Source organism: Triticum urartu, chromosome 1A (assembly GCF_056163025.1).
Source record: "Triticum urartu cultivar PI428250 chromosome 1A, HENAU_Tu73, whole genome shotgun sequence".
Taxonomy (NCBI): domain Eukaryota; kingdom Viridiplantae; phylum Streptophyta; class Magnoliopsida; order Poales; family Poaceae; genus Triticum; species Triticum urartu.
This window is the reverse complement of record NC_141873.1, coordinates 102,040,749-102,050,469: the sequence shown is the minus strand read 5'-3', so window position 1 is coordinate 102,050,469 and position 9,721 is coordinate 102,040,749. Positions and strand designations below refer to the sequence as shown.

Sequence of the window (9,721 nt, the reverse complement as noted above, 5' to 3'; positions counted from 1 at the left end):
AGACGTAGGGCTGTTACTTCCTCCGCGAAGGGCCTGAACTCGTACATCTTGGTGTGTTTACAACTTCCCAATAGCTGAGATCTAGCCTCTCCATACATACCCCCCTACATCACTGTCAGAGTTAGAACCACGACACCAACCATGGGCGCCAAAACACCCTCTCCTTGCCCGAAATCGCTCTGGGCAAATATTTGCGAGATGCGAGATTACCATCCTATCCCCGACCGATGCGACGTCCAAATTTTAAACGGGGGCTAAGTTCGTAACTTTCCCATATTTCAGACAGGCGCGTCCCAAAAACATGGTTCCCCATACCTCTCCCTCCATTTTCCCATTCATATACAGTCTGCGCTAGAACACCATCCCCACACCAGCCTCCTTCGTCCGCCACCCCATCCATCACCGCCGTCCTCCACCCCATCCATCGCCGCCGTCCTCCACCCCATCCATCGCCACCGTCCTCCACCATGCCGGAGCGCCTACCAAGACCGCGTCGTCCACTACTAGAGATGGACGTTTCTCATCTATGATGATGGACCAAGAGCCTTGCATCGCGTCCTCTCTCTTCATCGGCGCTGTCGTCCTCTTTGCCAGGGCCGCTCACACGACCTTCTCTTCCACCGCAATGGGACTTATACCGGTGCACCTGTCAACTGTCACAGATCTGCTTCAATGCCACCGACAGCCATCGCACCCCCGATGCCTACACGACGCCGCAAGAGAGGTGGTACTTCATATCTCCTCAAATTTTTGATCTTAACTAGAAAATAGATCGTAACTTGGTTACTATAGTTTCTTTTCAGCTCTTAGAATTTAGTTCTTAGTTCGAAGCAAACAATGGATGCTAAATAGCATTTCCCCAATTTGCAGCTTTAAATCTACCAAGAAACAGTCATAATAGAGTTTAATTGATCATGCATAGGGTTTAATTGATCATGTTGGTTCCGTGGTGGTTTCTTTAATAGAAATCAGATGGGAAAACCCTCTTTTGCTCAAAAAATGCTTAGGCTTTCCCCCTTTTATGATCACTACACAATCAACATACGTGCTTCGTGTGATAAGAGCACTGCTCCACCCATCAAGCTAAACAAGCTTAGTTGTTCAAATACGAATCTAATATTATTAAAACAGAGTAGTTTAATTGGTTAGCTAAATGTTCCTAATTTAGTTTCGAAAATGCATGTTCACCGCTTGGGTGTGTATCTCTACAGGGTGCCCATGATGGGCCGTGGCCCACCCTGGGATTTTGGGTCGGCCCAGGCCCCGATTCCCCTTTGTTTTGCTGCGCGCTTCCAATCTCTACTCGCCCCCAGCCGCCTGCCTCGCCGGCGACTTGCCGTCCCCGGACGGGCATGACTCTAGGAGGAGATGCCGGACTAACAGGAGGCCAGGACCTGCTCGCCCAACAGCGTCGCCGCTGCCCGGGTGCGTCGATGAGCCTACCTTCCCAGTCCGTTCAGGGCTCAGGCATGCAACACCCACTAAGCTAACCCGATTTATCCTGAGATACGTCCTCAACACTCAGCAGCCACTTCTCATCACCTATTTTCTAATTGATCAGGCAGGACTGTCATTAGGGTTTGTTGTGTGCTGAGTGCTACCTACACTTAATGGTTCAGATGTATTTCAGTAATCTTTAGTACCTGTAAAGTTCATAGGGTTTCAAAATTTCGGCTCTAGGAACAGACACTAGTCATTTTGGATTGTTGGTCGTATTGATATTGACCTAGATTACTATTGCAGGCCAGGTTTATTGACAATTTTACTTGTCTTTCTTACTCATTCGATATGATATCAAATTATTCACGCCGATTAGTTGCAAACAATAAGTGCTAGACAAACTTCTTGATTCAGATTTTGGACGGTCTATTACTGCAGTTACAATTCTGCATACTTGTCCTAGTAAGCTCACAAGTAAATGATTGATTCACTACATCTATGCTTGCCTTGTCATATTTGTTGTCAATATTCTTTTAGGGTGGACCACCCTGTTTCAAAATACTCGAACCGTAGACATGAGTGAATAGTATCTCTCTGTGTGATCTCTTCCATCATGTGTGGGCAACAAACACCACATTGTATAGAAAGGAAGTGTCATTTCCATCTTATTACATAGACTATGATCTTTTACATGGAATACAATCTGCCTACTTGCTTTGTGTCGCACTACCAGCATTCCACCCTTGAAGCTAAACATTATGCCACTGATAATTCCTTAGTTTATTTGTTCAAATACAAATTTGATATGATTCCAATGTTCCTACTTTAGTTTTGAAATATGTGTCTGCCTGTTATGGAGACATAAGAGGTTTGTATTTCTGTGTGTGGTCTGGTCAGCACGGTTGGGGGGTGAACTTTGCATATGCATGGGTTTATAGGTAGACACTCTTCGAGTTGAATCCGCAATGCATTCCATAGATAATCTGACTACTTTTTATGTTTTCATGAATCTCAAATTCTGAACAACATCATAATGATTATGAGCTTGCGCGCATGAAAAGAATAAAGCAGAACAATGACAGGGCTGTCAAACTTGGCATTAAGGGACTGAAATCAAGTCTGGATACAATGCAATGCAAACGCTCTCCACCTACAGATTCATGCTCAGAATATGATCCTAACAGTGATTCTGAGCTAGAGGGAGACCTAAGTCAATGTAGCTCCCTAGTGGAGGAGTCAGAGGCAGATGCCCTATCTTATTCACCCATCAAGGTGCTTGTTCTAACTTTCCAAGGTTATATTGGTCGCACATATCTTGCAACTAATGCTTTGCATTGTTTCTACTTTGTTGCACTGCCATTAGCTTAGTTTACACATCGTGTATGTGAATACGCCCTGCCTATCCATTTTCAGTACATATTCCATCTGTCATCATACCATATTTATCCATTCAAATGTTGTTCTTGTGTATTAGACGTTCAAAAGGAAGAGGGTGATTGCTGATCGTGGAGGAGCACGAGCAAAGTATTTGGAAAACGTAGTGACACCTGATAAATCAAAGAGCCCATTAGGTGTAGTTGCAATATCACCTGACTCACAAAACACCCCAACTCTAGCAGACTCTAGCCCTACTACACTGGCCATTTCTGATGCCCCAACTCAGCAGACCCCAACTGCAGCAAACAGTATGATGATGCCAGTTGACATAGCACTAGCTGTACGACGCAAAACCCCAATTCTAGCAAAGAGTACACCAAATCCAGTTGCCAAATCCCTTTTCGAACTAGAGAGAGCCCCAATTGCAGTAAATAGGACCCCTGTTCGCTTTATTCCCAATTTAGAAGATGAAGCTTATATTGTTGTCAGGAACTTTGTGCGCATCTTTCCTTTATGGAAAGATTATACCACAGACACAGAACAATTTCCAGTCTTCCTCCGCAACTTACGCGTATGTAATGTACTAATGTTATTCATGGTAATTACTGCATATTTTTCTGCTGACAGAAGACACAAGATTTCATTCTTTTAAATAGGCGAGGACCAAACTGGATTGTCAAGATGACCGAGGGTTGGTTGCGCTTTTCAAGCACTCATTGATGAAGTATCGTTCCTACATGAGGCAATCGCACTTCAATGAGAAACCTCTACGAAATTTCTATAAAGTCTCTGGTGCTACATTTATCAGACAGTGACTGGAATAATCTTGTTACACATTGGTCTTGTTTGCAACGTAAGGTACTATCTATGATATCACATCACAATTTGAACTACATTTCTGCATTTGCCTTAATGTCTCACTTGTACGAACACTGTTAGCAGAAGAACATCCATTCTCAAGGGACCACAGAATCTCGCAACTATACTGCACACTGCATTGCTCTTGTGAGTACCTCTTTGTGACGCCTGGATAATTAAGCTACAGTAATTCCCTGTTATTGATGCCACGTCACCACGGTTACTGTTGTTGATCTCGCGATGGTTCAAAATCAATACAAATTTGAATTTAAAGTAGAGGCAAACAAAAAAATTCAAGTAAAAAAACTGAAAACTAAAATGTTCAAAATGTAGAAAATAAATCATGGATGATTATCGTGGAGAAACCACATTTTGATAAAAAATTTAGATGCAAGAAATTAATTAAAACACGGGCTAAACAATAACTTAAATGCTTTTAAAAAGAATAAACTATTACAAACCATTTCATTTTGAAGAGCTAAATTAATAGTGGCAAAGGAACAATTTATAACACTAAATTAGGTGCCACTTTTGTATTTTTTAAAACTAAAATAAATCGAAAAGGATAAATAAAAGAAAACAAAAAAAGAAAGAAAGAAACCTCGGGCCTTCCCCCCTTCCCTTCGACCGTTTGGCCCAACTGGGCATCCAACCCACCAGCCCACAGGCCCAGCCACCCCCCATCGCTCCCTTAACCCCCTGGGCGACCGGAACCCTAGCGGTTCCCTCCCCACTCGTCCCCACTACCCAGTCGCCCCCACAATCCCCTTCTCCCCTCCCCACGCGATCTGGATCGGGCGCGCGCCCCGCCCCCGACGCGGTCGCCCCCGCCCTCGCTCGGAGCCTCCGCCGGCGCTCACCATCGCTGCCTCGTCCCGCCACCACCTCGCCGCTGCCGGTGCCGCCTCATCGGACCGCCACCTCACCCTTGCCACCCCGCCCAGGGCTACCTTGCCGCCGTCCCAAGCGCCCCAGGACCGCCTCGCCGTCGCCGTTTGCCGGAACCGTGTCCTCGACCTCCCCCTCGACGGACTCCATCAACCCTCACCGCCCGTACCCCTGCATCGGGGTGAGCTCTCCGCTGTTCTCCCCTCTCCTGATCCCCACGATCGCCGCGCACCACGCGCCCACCCCCGCGCCTAGTTCGTGCCCATCACCGCTCGTGCGCGCCCTGGTTACTCCAGCCTCGCGCCCGCGAACCCCACTGACCGGGCGTGCCTCCATCGCACCTGGCCACGCCGGTTGCTGCTTGTTCGCGCTGCCACTTCCCTGTAGTCGGCTGCGCCCCCTGCTTCTGCCGTTGCAGCACTTGCTACTGCCTGCTGCGCGCCCCGCCGCTGCTAGCCCGCTGTCACCGCCTCTGACCGCACGCGCCGACTGCCCCTGCCACTACGCCCGCCTCCGGCCGCAACTCCCAGTGCCTCCCCTGCCGCTTCCACCTCCGCAGCCGGTCCGCGCGCCCTACGCCGGCCGACGCCTCCGCCGCGGCCCCTCCCTGGCCGCCGCCCGGGCTCGGCCTTCGCTCGTGCGCTAGCATGCCCCGGCGCCCGAAGACCGTTCGCCCACGACCGTTTGGCCCTATGTCCCAATGACACGTGGGGCCCAGCCCCAACAAAAACAAACGAAAAAGTAACTAAAAATGATAATATAATTAATTAACTTAATTAATTATGCTTAAGTAGATAATTAGCTTAATCTAATTAACCTAATCACTTTGTTTAGTTAATTAATCTGTCAATTAGTTAACAGTCAATGACGGAATGGACACACGCCTTAGTTTGACCAAGTCAACTGACTATTGACTGCTGACATCACTTTGATGTCATGTTGACGTCATAAATGCATTTTTGAATTAAATTAATTCTCTTAATTCTAGAAAATGGTTTGAAAACTTTCAAAATTAATATAAAATAAATCGTAGCTCAGATGAAAATACTTTGTACATGAAAATTGCTTAGAACGACGAGACGAACCCGAATAGGCAGTTCGTTCATCTGCCACACATCCCTAGCATAGCGAACGCGCAACTTTCCTCCTCCGGTTCATCTGTCCAAAAACACGAAACACTGGGGATACTTTCCCGGATGTTTTTCCCCTTCGCTAGTAGCACCTCCTATTGCGTTAGGGCACACCTACCACCGTTACTTGTCATATCATGCATCGTTATGCATCTGTTTGCATTGTATTCATTGTTGCTTCCTCCTCTTCTCTCCGTTAGACTACGAGGCTGACGCTGCTGCTGGTACCCCGATCGACTACGTTGTTGACGACCCCTCCTTGCCAGAGCAACCAAGCAACCCCCCCTGATCACCAGATATCGCCTATTCTTCTCTCTAGTGCTTTCATTAGAGTAGTGTAGCATGTTACTGCTTTCCGTTAATAATATCCTGATGCATAGCCTGTCTTTGCTAGTACTGTTGTTACCATTACCTGCAATCCTAAATGCTTAGTATAGGATGCTCGTATTCCATCAGTGGCCCTACATTCTTGTCTGTCTGCCATGCTATACTATCGGGTCGTGATCACTCTGGACGTGATCACGGGTATATACTTATATACATAATATATGATACTTGTGGTGACTAAAGTCGGGTCGGCTCGTAGAGTACCCGCAAGTTCACTGATTGGGTTCAAAAGGACGTTTGTCCTAACGGCCCTCTGAGTGAACATTTGTGGCGGAGCGACAGGGCAGGTTGAGACCACCTAGGAGAGAGGTGGGCCTGGCCCTGGTCGGCGTCCACGATTACTTCAAAATAACACGCTTAACGAGATCTTGGTATTTGATCTGAGTCTAGCCACTGGCCTATATGCACTAACCAACTATGTGGGAACAGTTATGGGCACTCGACGTCGTGGTATCAGCCGAAGCCTTCTTGACGTCAGCCACTGAGCGACACGCGTGGGATTGTACTGGAACACCTACTCTTGTATTAGGGAGGCTAGGTCTGCTTCCGGACGCGTTCGCAACGTGCAGGTGAGCAACAGGCGATGGGCCCAGACCCTTGCGCGCATAGGATTTAGACCGACGTGCTAACCTCTCTGTTGTGCCTAGGTGGGGCTGCGACGGGTTGATCTTCCGAGGCCGGGCATTGACCCAGGAATGTGTGTCCGGCCATAGGGGAAAGAGTGTGTTGGGTTATGTGGTGCACCCCTGCAGGGAAGTTGATCTATTCGAATAGCCGTGTCCCTCGGTAAAAGGATGACCCAGAGTTGTACCTTGACCTTATGATAACTATAACCAGATACTTAATAAAGCACACCCTTCCAAGTGTCATATACAACCCAATGATCGATCTCTCACAGGGAGACGAGGGGAGGATCGCCGGGTAGGATTACGCTATGCGATGATACTTGGTTAACTTACCATCTACTCTCTTCTACTACTTCAAGATGGAGGCTACCAGAAGCGTAGTCTTCGATAGGACTAGCCATCCCCCTCTTATTTTGGCATTCTGCAGTTCAGTCCACAGATACTACCCATTTCATTGATACCAATGCATAGGTAGTGTAGCACCTTGCTTATGAGTACTTTGGATGAGTACTCACGGTTTCTTTGCTTTCCCCCTTTCCCCTTTGTTTCTTCCTGGTTGTCGCAACCAGATGATGGAGCCCAGGAGCCAGACGCCACCATCGACGACGACTCCTACTACAATGGAGGTGCCTACTACTACGTGCAGGCCGGTGACGACGACCAGGAGTAGTTTAGGAGGATCCTAGGCAGGAGGCCTGTGCCTCTTTCGATATGTATCCCAGTTTGTGCTAGCCATCTTATGGCAACTTGTTTAACTTATGTCTGTACTCAGATATTGCTGCTTCCACTGACTCGTCTATGATCGAGCTCTTGTATTCGAACCCTCGAGACCCCTGGCTTGTAATATGATGCTTGCATGACTTATTTTATTTTTAGAGTTGTGTTGTGATATCTTCCTGTGAGTCCCTGACCTTGATCTTACACATTTGCGTGTATGATTAGTGTACGATTGAATCGGGGGCGTCTGATGTCTACTACACAACCTTCTTCTTGTAGACATTGTTGGGCCTCCAAGTGTAGAGGTTTGTAGGACAGTAGCAAATTTCCCTCAAGTAGATGACCTAAGGTTTATCAATCCGTAGGAGGCGTAGGATGAAGATGGTCTCTCTCAAACAAACCTGCAACCAAATAACAAAGAGTCTCTTGTGTCCCCAACACACCCAATACGATTGTAAATTGTATAGGTGCACTAGTTCGGCGAAGAGATGGTGATACAAGTGGTATATGGATGGTAGATAAAGGTTTTTGTAATCTGAAAATATAAAAACAGCAAGGTCACTAATGATAAAAGTGAGCACAAACGGTATTGCAATGCGTTGAAACAAGGCCTAGGGTTCATACTTTCACTAGTGCAAGTTCTCTCAACAATAATAACATAATTGGATCATATAACTATCCCTCAACATGCAACAAAGAGTCACTCCAAAGTCACTAATAGCGGAGAACAAACGAAGAGATTATGGTAGGGTACGAAACCACCTCAAAGTTATCCTTTCTGATCGATCTATTAAAGAGTCCGTAGTAAAATAACATGAATCTATTCTTTCTGTTCAATCTATCATAGAGTTCGTACTAGAATAACACCTTAAGACACAAATCAACCAAAACCCTAATGTCACCTAGATACTCCAATGTCACCTCAAGTATCCGTGGGTATGATTATACGATATGCATCACACAATCTCAGATTCATCTATTCAAACCAACACAAAGTACTTCAAAGAGTGCCCCAAACATTCTACCGGAGAGTCAAGACGAAAACATGTGCCAACCCCTATGCATAGGTTCATGGGCGGAACCCGCAAGTTGATCACCAAAACATACATCAAGTGGATCAATAGAATACCCCATTGTCACCACGGGTATCCCACGCAAGACATACATCAAGTGTTCTCAAATCCTTAAAGACTCAATCCGATAAGATAACTTCAAAGGGAAAACTCAATCCATTACAAGAGAGTAGAGGGGGAGAAACATCATAAGATCCAACTATAATAGCAAAGCTCACGATATATCAAGATCGTATCACCTCAAGAACATGAGAGAGAGAGAGAGAGAGAGATCAAACACATAGCTACTAGTACATACCCTCGGCCCCAAGGGAGAACTACTCCCTCCTCGTCATGGAGAGCACCGGGATGATGAAGATGGCCACCGGAGAGGGATTCCCCCTCTGACAGGGTGCCGGAATGGGTCTGGATTGGTTTTTGGTGGCTACGGAGGCTTCTGGCGGCGGAACTCCCGTTCTATTGTGCTCCCCGAAGTTTTTAAGGTATATGGGTATATATGGGAGGAAGAAGTACGTCGGTGGACCTCCGGGCTGTCCACGAGGCAGGGGGCGTGCCCAGGGGGGTGGGCGCGCCCCCCACCCTCGTGGGCAGCCCGGGACTCTCCTGGTCCATCTCCGATATTCCATGGGCTTCTTCTGGTCCAAAAATAAGTTCCTGAAGTTTCAGGTCAATTGGACTCCATTTGATTTTCCTTTTATGCGATACTCTAAAACAAGGAAAAAACAGAAACTGACACTGGGCTCTGGGTTAATAGGTTACTCCCAAAAATAATATAAAAGTGCATAATAAAGCCCATAAACATCCAAAACAGATAATATAATAGTATGGAACAATCAAAAATTATAGATACGTTGGAGACGTATCAGCGTCACAAGTTGGTATCAGAGCCAACTACATGTAGGAATCCCCCTTCCAAACTTGGCCGAAGTTGAGTCTAGTCATTTCGAAACTTTTACTAACATGGTTGTGTGGCTTACGAGCCCACGTCGCCATTGGGTGGTATTAGGATCTTTTATTCCTCAATCCTTACTCTGGGACTCTGATCTCTCTTCTATTTGGGTTAAATGATTTTGCTAACTCTAACTCTAGGTTCTCGTAATTACCTCCTCCCAGAGAGCCCTTCACTCCAGATGATTGCTTGGTGCACTGAAGGATTCTGAAGATACTCTACGATGTTCTCCCGAGAACATGTGCTCGTCGCCTTTGCAATTCCCTACCACCGTAA

The 9,721-nt window shown here is 46.6% G+C and overlaps 1 long non-coding RNA gene across 1 annotated transcript; it reads left to right on the top strand.

The window, feature by feature from the left end:
- Positions 1–4,406: 4,406 nt before the first annotated feature.
- LOC147990249 (uncharacterized) lies at positions 4,407–7,581 on the top strand. The gene is made up of 2 exons (XR_015599252.1): positions 4,407–4,744; positions 7,276–7,581. It is a non-coding gene; the product is annotated as an uncharacterized LOC147990249 (long non-coding RNA).
- Positions 7,582–9,721: the final 2,140 nt, after the last annotated feature.